The sequence below is a fragment of the Polyodon spathula genome, unplaced genomic scaffold, assembly GCF_017654505.1.
Source record: "Polyodon spathula isolate WHYD16114869_AA unplaced genomic scaffold, ASM1765450v1 scaffolds_4234, whole genome shotgun sequence".
NCBI lineage: Eukaryota > Metazoa > Chordata > Actinopteri > Acipenseriformes > Polyodontidae > Polyodon > Polyodon spathula.
The window spans coordinates 1-10,361 of record NW_024475691.1 but is presented as its reverse complement, the minus strand read 5'-3'; the positions used below and the strand labels follow the sequence as shown (position 1 = coordinate 10,361).

The window sequence follows — 10,361 nt, the reverse complement described above, 5'->3', positions numbered from 1 at the left end:
GAGAAGGGAGAAGCTGCTAATCCATTGTGCTCTGCACGCGTGGGTTCGAATCCCATCCTCGTCGTAACTTTAATTGCCTTTTTCTGTTCCCTTTTATCTTTTCACAACGTGTTTCTCCGCAAGTACATCGGCTATCCGCCTCCAGTAACAACATACGACGCGAAAGTAGCCTAAAGGCCTTTGTTACTTGTGCTTAAAAAAATAATGATACAAGGCACCGCTGGGATTCGAACCCAGGATCTCCTGTTTACTAGACAGGCGCTTTAACCATCTAAGCCACGGCGCCCTGCAGCACCCAAGCACCTCTGTGCCAGTGGCCTGTGAAATGAAACGGATCAGGACCATGGCTTTATCTAGAAATATTCTCCAGAGGATTGGTCACAAGCACATTAATTAAGTTTACACTGGCACCTGGCGGCAGGACTGGGAACTGACGTATCATTGCACACCAGCTACTGTCTATATTGTAATTCTTCTTCTAGTAATTGTGCCTGACCATGTAACGCTCCGTTTGTAAATCTGCAAACTGATAGTTTTGTAACGAGCCCGGATAGCTCAGTCGGTAGAGCATCAGACTTTTAATCTGAGGGTCCATTGTTCAAGTCCCTGTTCAGGCGGTCTTGTTCTTTAATTACTTTAAAAAAAAAAAAAAAAAAATTATTTGGCTAAACACAATGCTGTATTGTGTATATTGCCTATATCCATTGTTGTTTGTTCAAATTAATATACCAAACACTGTGTGGCGTTGCTACTGCTAAAAAATGTAGAATGTTTTCTTTTCAAACATCATGTTCACTCCAAAACAAAAGTTATATAACAAGTTTACAGACATATAATATCAATTACAGGAATGCCGTTGTTGTCAAGGTTGAACAGACGAAAACGCAACTGTCCCAGAGCTGAAAACAAGTAAAAAGATCTAATTAAGCAAATTATTAGTTCATTTAAGGGTGTGATTAAGTAATGTTTGTCTGCGAGTACAGGATTATATTTGGCTGCGTTTCGGATATCCTGACAGTCAATGCAGGAGTCGACCATCATTCGCACCTCCCTCATCTTCAATGTATAGAGTGACCAGTAGGACTGCATCCGGTGAGGTATCTGCTTCCTCCTCTGAGGCCATTCACTGCTGTGCATTGTTATCAACATTTGCACGTCACTGTCCCTGCTCCTATCTCTTCAGCTGGTGCAGTATGTCCTCGCCGATTGCGTCATGTACACCTATGGCATATATGGTTTTCTCACTGCTGAGGTCTAGGTCTTTGTTGGCTGTGCTGTCATGTACTGCTGTGGACAATGTATCTGCTATCAGCATGATCTTTCCTGGGGTGTACACTATCTGTATATCAAGGGGCTGATTCAGCAGCCACATTTCAGACTGCTACGCTGCTTTTAAGTGTTTTTGTTTTTTTTTTTTTTTCTTTTTATCTTGAGTTTTAAAGCGACAAAGTGTTTGGTTTTTTCTTTGTATTTAAACTGTGTTTTTAACTGGATAGTTTGTAAGTGACTTTTTAGAAGAGGATTTCAAGTTTGTTTTTGTTTGTGGATTTTCACCTTCTATTTTGAGTCACATTTTTTTTTTTTTTTTAACATTTATTTTTTAATACTAACTGAGCAGAATTTAAATTTTGCAAGTTTCTTTTTGATTAGTTATTTTTTGCACTTTATTTTGGATTTTTTTCTTTTAATGCTTTATAGAGGTTCATTATTATTATTATTATTATTATTATCTTATTATTACTATTATTATTATGCACTACTTGTAAACCCCCCATCCTTCTTTAGCCACGTTTTTCTCCCTGTTTAATGATGATAGTAGTGCTCCCCTGTAGGATCTCTTTGTAAACTATTTTAAATTGCCTTCCACTGCTCTTTATACATGGAGAGCCCTTAGTATTTCATCCTAGATGACTAACTTCAGTAGAAAATAAAGATGATGGTTTGGTAAGCCTGTGTTGTCTGTCCCGAGGTCTGCTTATACTAGCGAGGAAGATCATTTTTAATATAGCAAAGCATACCAGAGACAGAGGATTGGTCACAAGCACATTAATTAAGTTTACACTGGCACCTGGCGGCAGGACTGGGAACTGACATATCATTGCACACCAGCTACTGTCTATATTGTAATTATTGTACTAGTAATACTCTCCATTGTGCCTGACCATGTAACGCTCCGTCTGTAAACTGATAGTTTCGTAAATGAACCCGGATAGCTCAGTCGGTAGAAAATGCGACGTTTTTATTTCTTAGTTCATACTGGAAACTGCTGACAGGTCTGGCGAACTGAACTATCATTACCCACTCCATAGAACACTTGTCACGTTCAAATAATAAGAAATATATTATTTGAAAATGTGTTTTGCATATTTATATTTCATTAACAGCAGTATTGTTTATATTAAATATAAAGATTTGTAAACAAACCAACTACGTTGCAATCTTTATAAGGGAAAATGAATACTAGTAATATGAAACACTTTTTATATACGTGCGAAGTAGTTGCGCTACGATGCCATGACTTTCAAACAGGGCATCAACGGCACAATTAAACACATTGCATTTTACTACAGCAATTGCAAAAGAACGTATTCGGACAGAAATAAACCTTTCTTGCTTTGGCAGTGACAAACTCTGCAATTATAATTAAATAATCATTTTTTGTTAGCAAATATGGTGCAGACGCAAGTACATAATTGGTTAGGATACAGATCCAGTGCATTCCCCTTGAAGATGTAGTTGAGTCTCGCAAGAGGCGATGAGGATACATGGCTGAAAACGCATTTGTTTCCAGGTTTTTTAATACTAACTGAGCCACGACTACAGGATGGACCCTGAATCAGACTAAACTGGCACATAACGAAAATAATCTCAACGTTTCCGTTTTTAATAATTCAAGCACTAGAAATATTCTCCAGAGGATTGGTCACAAGCACATTAATTAAGTTTACACTGGCACCTGGCGGCAGGACTGGGAACTGACGTATCATTGCACACCAGCTACTGTCTATATTGTAATTATTCTACTAGTAATTGTGCCTGACCATGTAATGCTCCGTTTGTAAATCTGCAAACTGATAGTTTTCTAATGAGCCCGGATAGCTCAGTCGGTAGAGCATCAGACTTTTAATCTGAGGGTCCAGGGTTCAAGTCCCTGTTCGGGCGGTCTTTCTTTTAAATTACTTAAAAAAAAAAAAAAAAAAAAAAAAAAATATTTTGCTAAACACAATGCTGTATTGTGTATATTGCCTATATCCATTGTTGCGTGTTCAAATTAATTTACCAAACACTGTGTGGCGTTGCTACTGCTAAAAAATGTAGTAGAATATTTTCTTTTCAACCATCATGTTAACTCCAAAACAAGTGTTATATAACAAGCTTCTGGACATATAATATCAATTGCAGGAATGCCGTTGCTGTCAAGGTTGAACTGACGAAAACAGAAGTGTCCCCAGTCTAGTCGTGGAATATAGACATTTCAGCATTACAACAGCCTATCAAATCGCGAGAAAGCGTGAAGCAGGTGGCGCTCGTTTGCATATAATCTCCAGATTTAGTTAAATATTTAGCGAAATGTTAAATCTTGTTGCTTTCAGGGTTGCTTTGAACCGACGAAAACAAACTGCCCCCAGGCCCTGAGCAAAGATAGACCCTGAACCATACTAAACTGGCACATAACAAAATTAATCGCAGGGTTTCTATTTTTAATAGTTCAAGCACTAGAAATATTCCCCCTTCAAATTCTGCCAAACCATTGAGCGTTCAGTTTGTTTGTGGGTATGTTACTCGCTTCAATCAGGCTCTGTGGCACAATGGATGCATGCTACGTGCTACCTCAAAGGGAGAAAACGGAGAAGGGAGAAGTTGATCATCCAGGACGAGGTGGCCGAGTGGTTAAGGCGATGGACTGCTAATCCATTGTGCTCTGCACGCGTGGGTTCGAATCCCATCCTCGTCGTAACTTTAATTGCCTTTTTCTGTTCCCTTTTATCTTTTCACAACGTGTTTCTCCGCAAGTACATCGGCTATCCGCCTCCAGTAACAACATACGACCCGAAAGTAGCCTAAAGGCCTTTGTTACTTGTGCTTAAAAAAATAATGATACAAGGCACCGCTGGGATTCGAACCCAGGATCTCCTGTTTACTAGACAGGCGCTTTAACCATCTAAGCCACGGCGCCCTGCAGCACCCAAGCACCTCTGTGCCAGTGGCCTGTGAAATGAAACGGATCAGGACCATGGCTTTAGAAATATTCTCCAAAATTAAGAGGATTGGTTTTGCAAATGAAACAAACATTAATTAAGCATTACACTGGAAACCTGGCGGCAGGACTGGGAACTGACGTTTTATTTCATTGACACAAATAGAAATACTGTCTATTGATTTGAAAATTAAAACACTAGATTTGAACTGGATGCGCTGAATTCATGCTAAACATTACACCACGGAAATCTGCAAACTGAAGAGATCTAATGAGATGGGTTAGCTCAGTCTGACAAACTCCAAAGCATCTCGCTGACGATCTGGAAAGTCTTGGCGTTAAGCCCATCTGATTTGCAGACAGCAGTTCTTTTAAATTACTGAAAAAAAAAAAAAAAAAAATATTTTTAGTTATACACAATGCTGTGGCATTTTACTATAGCAATCAATATCCATTCTAGTGCTGTTCTCCAATTAGCCTGACCAAACAACTGTCTGGCGTTGCTACTGCTAAAAAATGTAGTCAGCCCGGATAGGAACAGCTTTTCAACATCATCATTTTAACTCCAAAACAAGTGTTATATAACAAGCTTCTGGACATATAATATCAATTGCAGGAATGCCGTTGCTGTCAAGGTTGAACTGACGAAAACAGAAGTGTCCCCAGTCTAGTCGTGTAATATAGACATTTCAGCATTACAACAGCCTATCAAATCGCGAGAAAGCGTGAAGCAGGTGGCGCTCGTTTGCATATAATCTCCAGATTTAGTTAAATATTTAGCGAAATGTTAAATCTTGTTGCTTTCAGGGTTGATTTGAACCGACGAAAACAAACTGCCTATCAGGCCCTGAGCAAAAGCTAGACCCTGAACCATACTAAACTGGCACATAACAAAATTAATCGCAGGGTTTCTATTTTTAATAGTTCAAGCACTAGAAATATTCCCCCTTCAAATTCTGCCAAACCATTGAGCGTTCAGTTTGTTTGTGGGTATGTTACTCGCTTCAATCAGGCTCTGTGGCACAATGGATGCATGCTACGTGCTACCTCAAAGGGAGAAAACGGAGAAGGGAGAAGTTGATCATCCAGGACGAGGTGGCCGAGTGGTTAAGGCGATGGACTGCTAATCCATTGTGCTCTGCATGCGTGGGTTTGAATCCCATCCTCGTCGTAACTTTAATTGCCTTTTTCTGTTCCCTTTTATCTTTTCACAACGTGTTTCTCCGCAAGTACATCGGATATCCGCCTCCAGTAACAACATACGACGCGAAAGTAGCCTAAAGGCCTTTGTTACTTGTGCTTAAAAAAATAATGATACAAGGCACCGCTGGGATTCGAACCCAGGATCTCCTGTTTACTAGACAGGCGCTTTAACCATCTAAGCCACGGCGCCCTGCAGCACCCAAGCACCTCTGTGCCAGTGGCCTGTGAAATGAAACGGATCAGGACCATGGCTTTATCTTTTGGGGATTCTCCAGAGGATTGGTCACAAGCACATTAATTAAGTTTACACTGGCACCTGGCGGCAGGACTGGGAACTGACGTATCATTGCACACCAGCTACTGTCTATATTGTAATTCTTCTTCTAGTAATTGTGCCTGACCATGTAACGCTCCGTTTGTAAATCTGCAAACTGATAGTTTTGTAACGAGCCCGGATAGCTCAGTCGGTAGAGCATCAGACTTTTAATCTGAGTGTCAAGGGTTCAAGTCCCTGTTCAGGGCGGTGAGTTCTTTAATTTTAAAATAAAAAAAAAAAAAAATTATTGGGCTAAACACAATGTTGTATTGTGTATATTGTCTATATCCATTGTTGTTTGTTCAAATTAAATTACCAAACACTGTGTGACGTTGCTACTGCTAAAAAGTGTAGTCAAATATTTTCTTTTCAAACATCATGTTCACTCCAAAACAAAAGTTATATAACAAGTTTACGGACATATAATATCAATTACAGGAATGCCGTTGTTGTCAAGGTTGAACAGACGAAAACGCAACTGTCCCAGAGCTGAAAACAAGTAAAAAGATCTAATTAAGCAAATTATTAGTTCATTTAAGGGTGTGATTAAGTAATGTTTGTCTGCGAGTACAGGATTATATTTGGCTGCGTTTCGGATATCCTGACAGTCAATGCAGGAGTCGACCATCATTCGCACCTCCCTCATCTTCAATGTATAGAGTGACCAGTAGGACTGCATCCGGTGAGGTATCTGCTTCCTCCTCTGAGGCCATTCACTGCTGTGCATTGTTATCAACATTTGCACGTCACTGTCCCTGCTCGTATCTTTCTTCAGCTGGTGCAGTATGTCCTCGCCGATTGCGTCATGTACACCTATGGCATATATGGTTTTCTCACTGCTGAGGTCTAGGTCTTTGTTGGCTGTGCTGTCATGTACTGCTGTGGACAATGTATCTGCTATCAGCATGATCTTTCCTGGGGTGTACACTATCTGTATATCAAGGGGCTGATTCAGCCACATTTCGGGACTGCTACGCTGCTTTTAAGTTTTAACTGTTTTTGTTTCTTTGTATTTTTTTTTATCTTGAGTTTTAAATTGTTTGGTTTTTTCTTTGTATTTAAACTGTGTTTTTAACTGGATAGTTTGTAAGTGACTTTTTAGAAGAGGATTTCAAGTTTGTTTTTGTTTGTGGATTTTCACCTTCTATTTTGAGTCACATTTTTTTTTTTTTTAACATTTATTTTTGCAGAATTTAAATTTTGCAAGTTTCTTTTTGATTAGTTATTTTTTGCACTTTATTTTGGATTTTTTTCTTTTAATGCTTTATAGAGGTTCATTATTATTATTTATTATTATTATTATTATTATTATTATTATCATTATTACTATTATTATTATGCACTACTTGTAAACCCCCCATCCTTCTTTAGCCACGTTTTTCTCCCTGTTTAATGATGATAGTAGTGCTCCCCTGTAGGATCTCTTTGTAAACTATTTTAAATTGCCTTCCACTGCTCTTTATACACGGAGAGCCCTTAGTATTTCATCCTAGATGACTAACTTCAGTAGAAAATAGAGATGATTGTTTGGTAAGCCTGTGTTGTCTGTCCCGAGGTCTGCTTATACTAGCGAGGAAGATCATTTTTAATATAGCAAAGCATACCAGAGACAGAGGATTGGTCACAAGCACATTAATTAAGTTTACACTGGCACCTGGCGGCAGGACTGGGAACTGACATATCATTGCACACCAGCTACTGTCTATATTGTAATTATTGTACTAGTAATACTCTCCATTGTGCCTGACCATGTAACGCTCCGTCTGTAAACTGATAGTTTCGTAAATGAACCCGGATAGCTCAGTCGGTAGAAAATGCGACGTTTTTATTTCTTAGTTATACTGGAAACTGCTGGCAGGTCTGGTGAACTGAACTATCATTACCCAACCTCACTCCATAGAACACTTGTCACGATCAAATAATAAGAAAAATATTATTTGAAAATATATGTTTTGCATATTTTTATTGAATTAACAGCGGTACTGTTTATATTAAATATAAACATTTGTAAACAAACCAACTACGTTGCAATCTTTATAAGGGAAAATGAATACTAGTAATACTGCGCTACGATCCCATGACTTTCAAACAGGGCATCAACGGCACTATTATACACATTGCATTTTACTACAGCAGTCGCAAAAGAACGCATTCGGACAGAAATAAACATTTCTTGCTTTCGAAGCGACAAAGTCTGCAATTATAGTTGAATAATCAGTTTTTGGTCGGCAAATATGGTGCAGATGCAAGTACATAATTGGTCAGGATACAGATCCAGCGCATTCCCCTTGTAGATGTAGTTGAGCCTCGCAAGAGGCAATGACGATACATGGCTGAAAACGCATTTGTTTCCAAGTTTTTTTGAATACTAACTGAGCCACGACATTCAGGATAGACCCTGAATCAGACTAAACTGGCACATAACGAAAATAATCTCAACGTTTCCAGTTTTAATAATTCAAGCAAGCTAGAAATATTCTGCCAGAGGATTGGTCACAAGCACATTAATTAAGTTCTACACTGGCACCTGGCGGCAGGACTGGGAACTGACGTATCATTGCACACCAGCTACTGTCTATACTGTAATTATTCTACTAGTAATTGTGCCTGACCATGTAATGCTCCGTTTTTAAATCTGCAAACTGATAGTTTTCTAATGAGCCCGGATAGCTCAGTCGGTAGAGCATCAGACTTTTAATCTGAGGGTCCAGGGTTCAAGTCCCTGTTCGGGCGGTGAAATATTAAATATACTTAAAAAAAAAAAAAATAATCTATTACACTTAGTCATGGGTGTAATGTGTATATTGTCTATATCCATTGTTGCTTGTTCAAATTAATTTACCAAACACTGTGTGGCGTTGCTACTCCTAAAAAATGTAGTAGAATATTTTCTTTTCAACCATCATGTTAACTCCAAAACAAGTGTTATATAACAAGCTTCTGGACATATAATATCAATTGCAGGAATGCCGTTGCTGTCAAGGTTGAACTGACGAAAACAGAAGTGTCCCCAGTCTATCGTCCCGGTAGACATAGCCATTAGCTCAGCCTACCCACTCCTCCGGACAGAGAGCAGCCGTCTTTAGATTTGAGCAGCAAGTCAGAAAGCGAGGAAGACGTTTAGCGATGAAAATTTCAGAGGTGGAGCTAAGGCCCATACTACCAAACCAAAAAGACCTCAACTAGATTTGATTAAGATATTGGTCTCACCAAGTAAATGCCGAGTATTTATTTCTAGGCTCAAGCATTGGAACTTGTTGGATGAAAGTGTGCAAGTTAAATCTGGGGAAGCGTCAACAACGATTTTCCAGCTTCTTCACCCGTCAAGATGGGCTCTGCTTCTGCCACAATGTGACCAGTCTGTTCGAGGCAATCGGAACTTTGCTTGCTGAACCGACGAAAACAAACTGCCCCCAGGCCCTGAGCAAAGATAGACCCTGAACCATACTAAACTGGCACATAACAAAATTAATCGATGGTTTGATTTTTAATAGTTCAAGCACTAGAAATATTCCCCCTTCAAATTCTGCCAAACCATTGAGCGTCTCAGTTTGTTTGTGGGTATGTTACTCGCTTCAATCAGGCTCTGTGGGACAATGGATGCATGCAACGTGCTACTACCAAGGGAGAAAACGGAGAAGGGAGAAGTTGATCATCCAGGACGAGGTGGCCGAGTGGTTAAGGCGATGGACTGCTAATCCATTGTGCTCTGCAAGCGTGGGTTTGAATCCCATCCTCGTCGTAACTTTAATTGCCTTTTTGAAACCCTTTTATCTTTTCACAACGTGTTTCTCCGCAAGTACATCGGAGATCCGCCTCCAGTAACAACATACGACACGAAAGTAGCCTAAAGGCCTTTGTTACTTGTGCTTAAAAAAATAATGATACAAGGCACCGCTGGGATTCGAACCCAGGATCTCCTGTTTACTAGACAAGCGCTTTAACCATCTAAGCCACGGCGCCCTGCAGCACCCAAGCACCTCTGTGCCAGTGGAGCCTGTGAAATGAAACGGATCAGGCACAATGGGCTGTAGGATGTCCCTCAAAGTCCATATCCTTGATGCTCATCTTGATAAATTCAAGGAGAACATGGGAGCATACTCGGAGGAGCAAGGCGAGCGCTTCCACCAGGATATACTGGATTTTGAACGCCGCTACCAGGACAGTATAACGAGAACATGAAATAGGAAAACTACATTTGGGGGCTGATTCGTGAAAGTGATTTACAGTATAATCGTAAATCTCGAAAAACTACTCACATCTAAATCTTTTGTAGTCATTTTTGTATTACTTTAGTATAAATACATGTTAATTTGGATTCATATGTTGTTTTTTTCTGACTTTATGTGAACGAAAAGACACAAATGTGCCCAGTTTTCTCATTGGAAATAGGTATTATTTCAAAATATCATACTGTCCTGGTCACAAAAGCAAAGTTTGTGGGGACAATAATAGCCATTTTCTATACTTTTGAGGCATAAGCAATTAGGAAATAACACTTACTACCCAGGAACAAATATTGTGTTACATAGTGTAATTGGTCAGGATACAGATCCAGCGCATTCCCCTTGTAGATGTAGTTGAGCCTCGCAAGACGTGAAGACGATACATGGCTCAAAACACATTTGTTTCCAGGTTTTTTAA

At 39.5% G+C, this 10,361-nt stretch overlaps 11 non-coding genes across 11 annotated transcripts; 7 read left to right on the top strand and 4 right to left on the bottom strand.

Moving 5' to 3' along the window:
• Nucleotides 1-212: 212 nt before the first annotated feature.
• Nucleotides 213-286, bottom strand: trnat-agu. The gene has a single exon. It is a non-coding gene; the product is annotated as a tRNA-Thr (tRNA).
• Nucleotides 287-544: 258 nt separating this feature from the next.
• On the top strand, nt 545-617 carry trnak-uuu. Its single transcript has one exon. It is a non-coding gene; the product is annotated as a tRNA-Lys (tRNA).
• Nucleotides 618-3,089: 2,472 nt separating this feature from the next.
• Nucleotides 3,090-3,162, top strand: trnak-uuu. Its single transcript has one exon. It is a non-coding gene; the product is annotated as a tRNA-Lys (tRNA).
• Nucleotides 3,163-3,873: 711 nt separating this feature from the next.
• trnas-gcu lies at nt 3,874-3,955 on the top strand. The gene has a single exon. It is a non-coding gene; the product is annotated as a tRNA-Ser (tRNA).
• A 148-nt stretch (nt 3,956-4,103) lies between these two features.
• On the bottom strand, nt 4,104-4,177 carry trnat-agu. Its single transcript has one exon. It is a non-coding gene; the product is annotated as a tRNA-Thr (tRNA).
• Nucleotides 4,178-5,287: 1,110 nt separating this feature from the next.
• trnas-gcu lies at nt 5,288-5,369 on the top strand. The gene has a single exon. It is a non-coding gene; the product is annotated as a tRNA-Ser (tRNA).
• A 148-nt stretch (nt 5,370-5,517) lies between these two features.
• trnat-agu lies at nt 5,518-5,591 on the bottom strand. The gene has a single exon. It is a non-coding gene; the product is annotated as a tRNA-Thr (tRNA).
• Nucleotides 5,592-5,850: 259 nt separating this feature from the next.
• trnak-uuu lies at nt 5,851-5,924 on the top strand. Its single transcript has one exon. It is a non-coding gene; the product is annotated as a tRNA-Lys (tRNA).
• Nucleotides 5,925-8,377: 2,453 nt separating this feature from the next.
• On the top strand, nt 8,378-8,450 carry trnak-uuu. The gene has a single exon. It is a non-coding gene; the product is annotated as a tRNA-Lys (tRNA).
• Nucleotides 8,451-9,377: 927 nt separating this feature from the next.
• Nucleotides 9,378-9,459, top strand: trnas-gcu. The gene has a single exon. It is a non-coding gene; the product is annotated as a tRNA-Ser (tRNA).
• A 147-nt stretch (nt 9,460-9,606) lies between these two features.
• Nucleotides 9,607-9,680, bottom strand: trnat-agu. The gene has a single exon. It is a non-coding gene; the product is annotated as a tRNA-Thr (tRNA).
• Between the last annotated feature and the right edge of the window lie 681 nt (nt 9,681-10,361).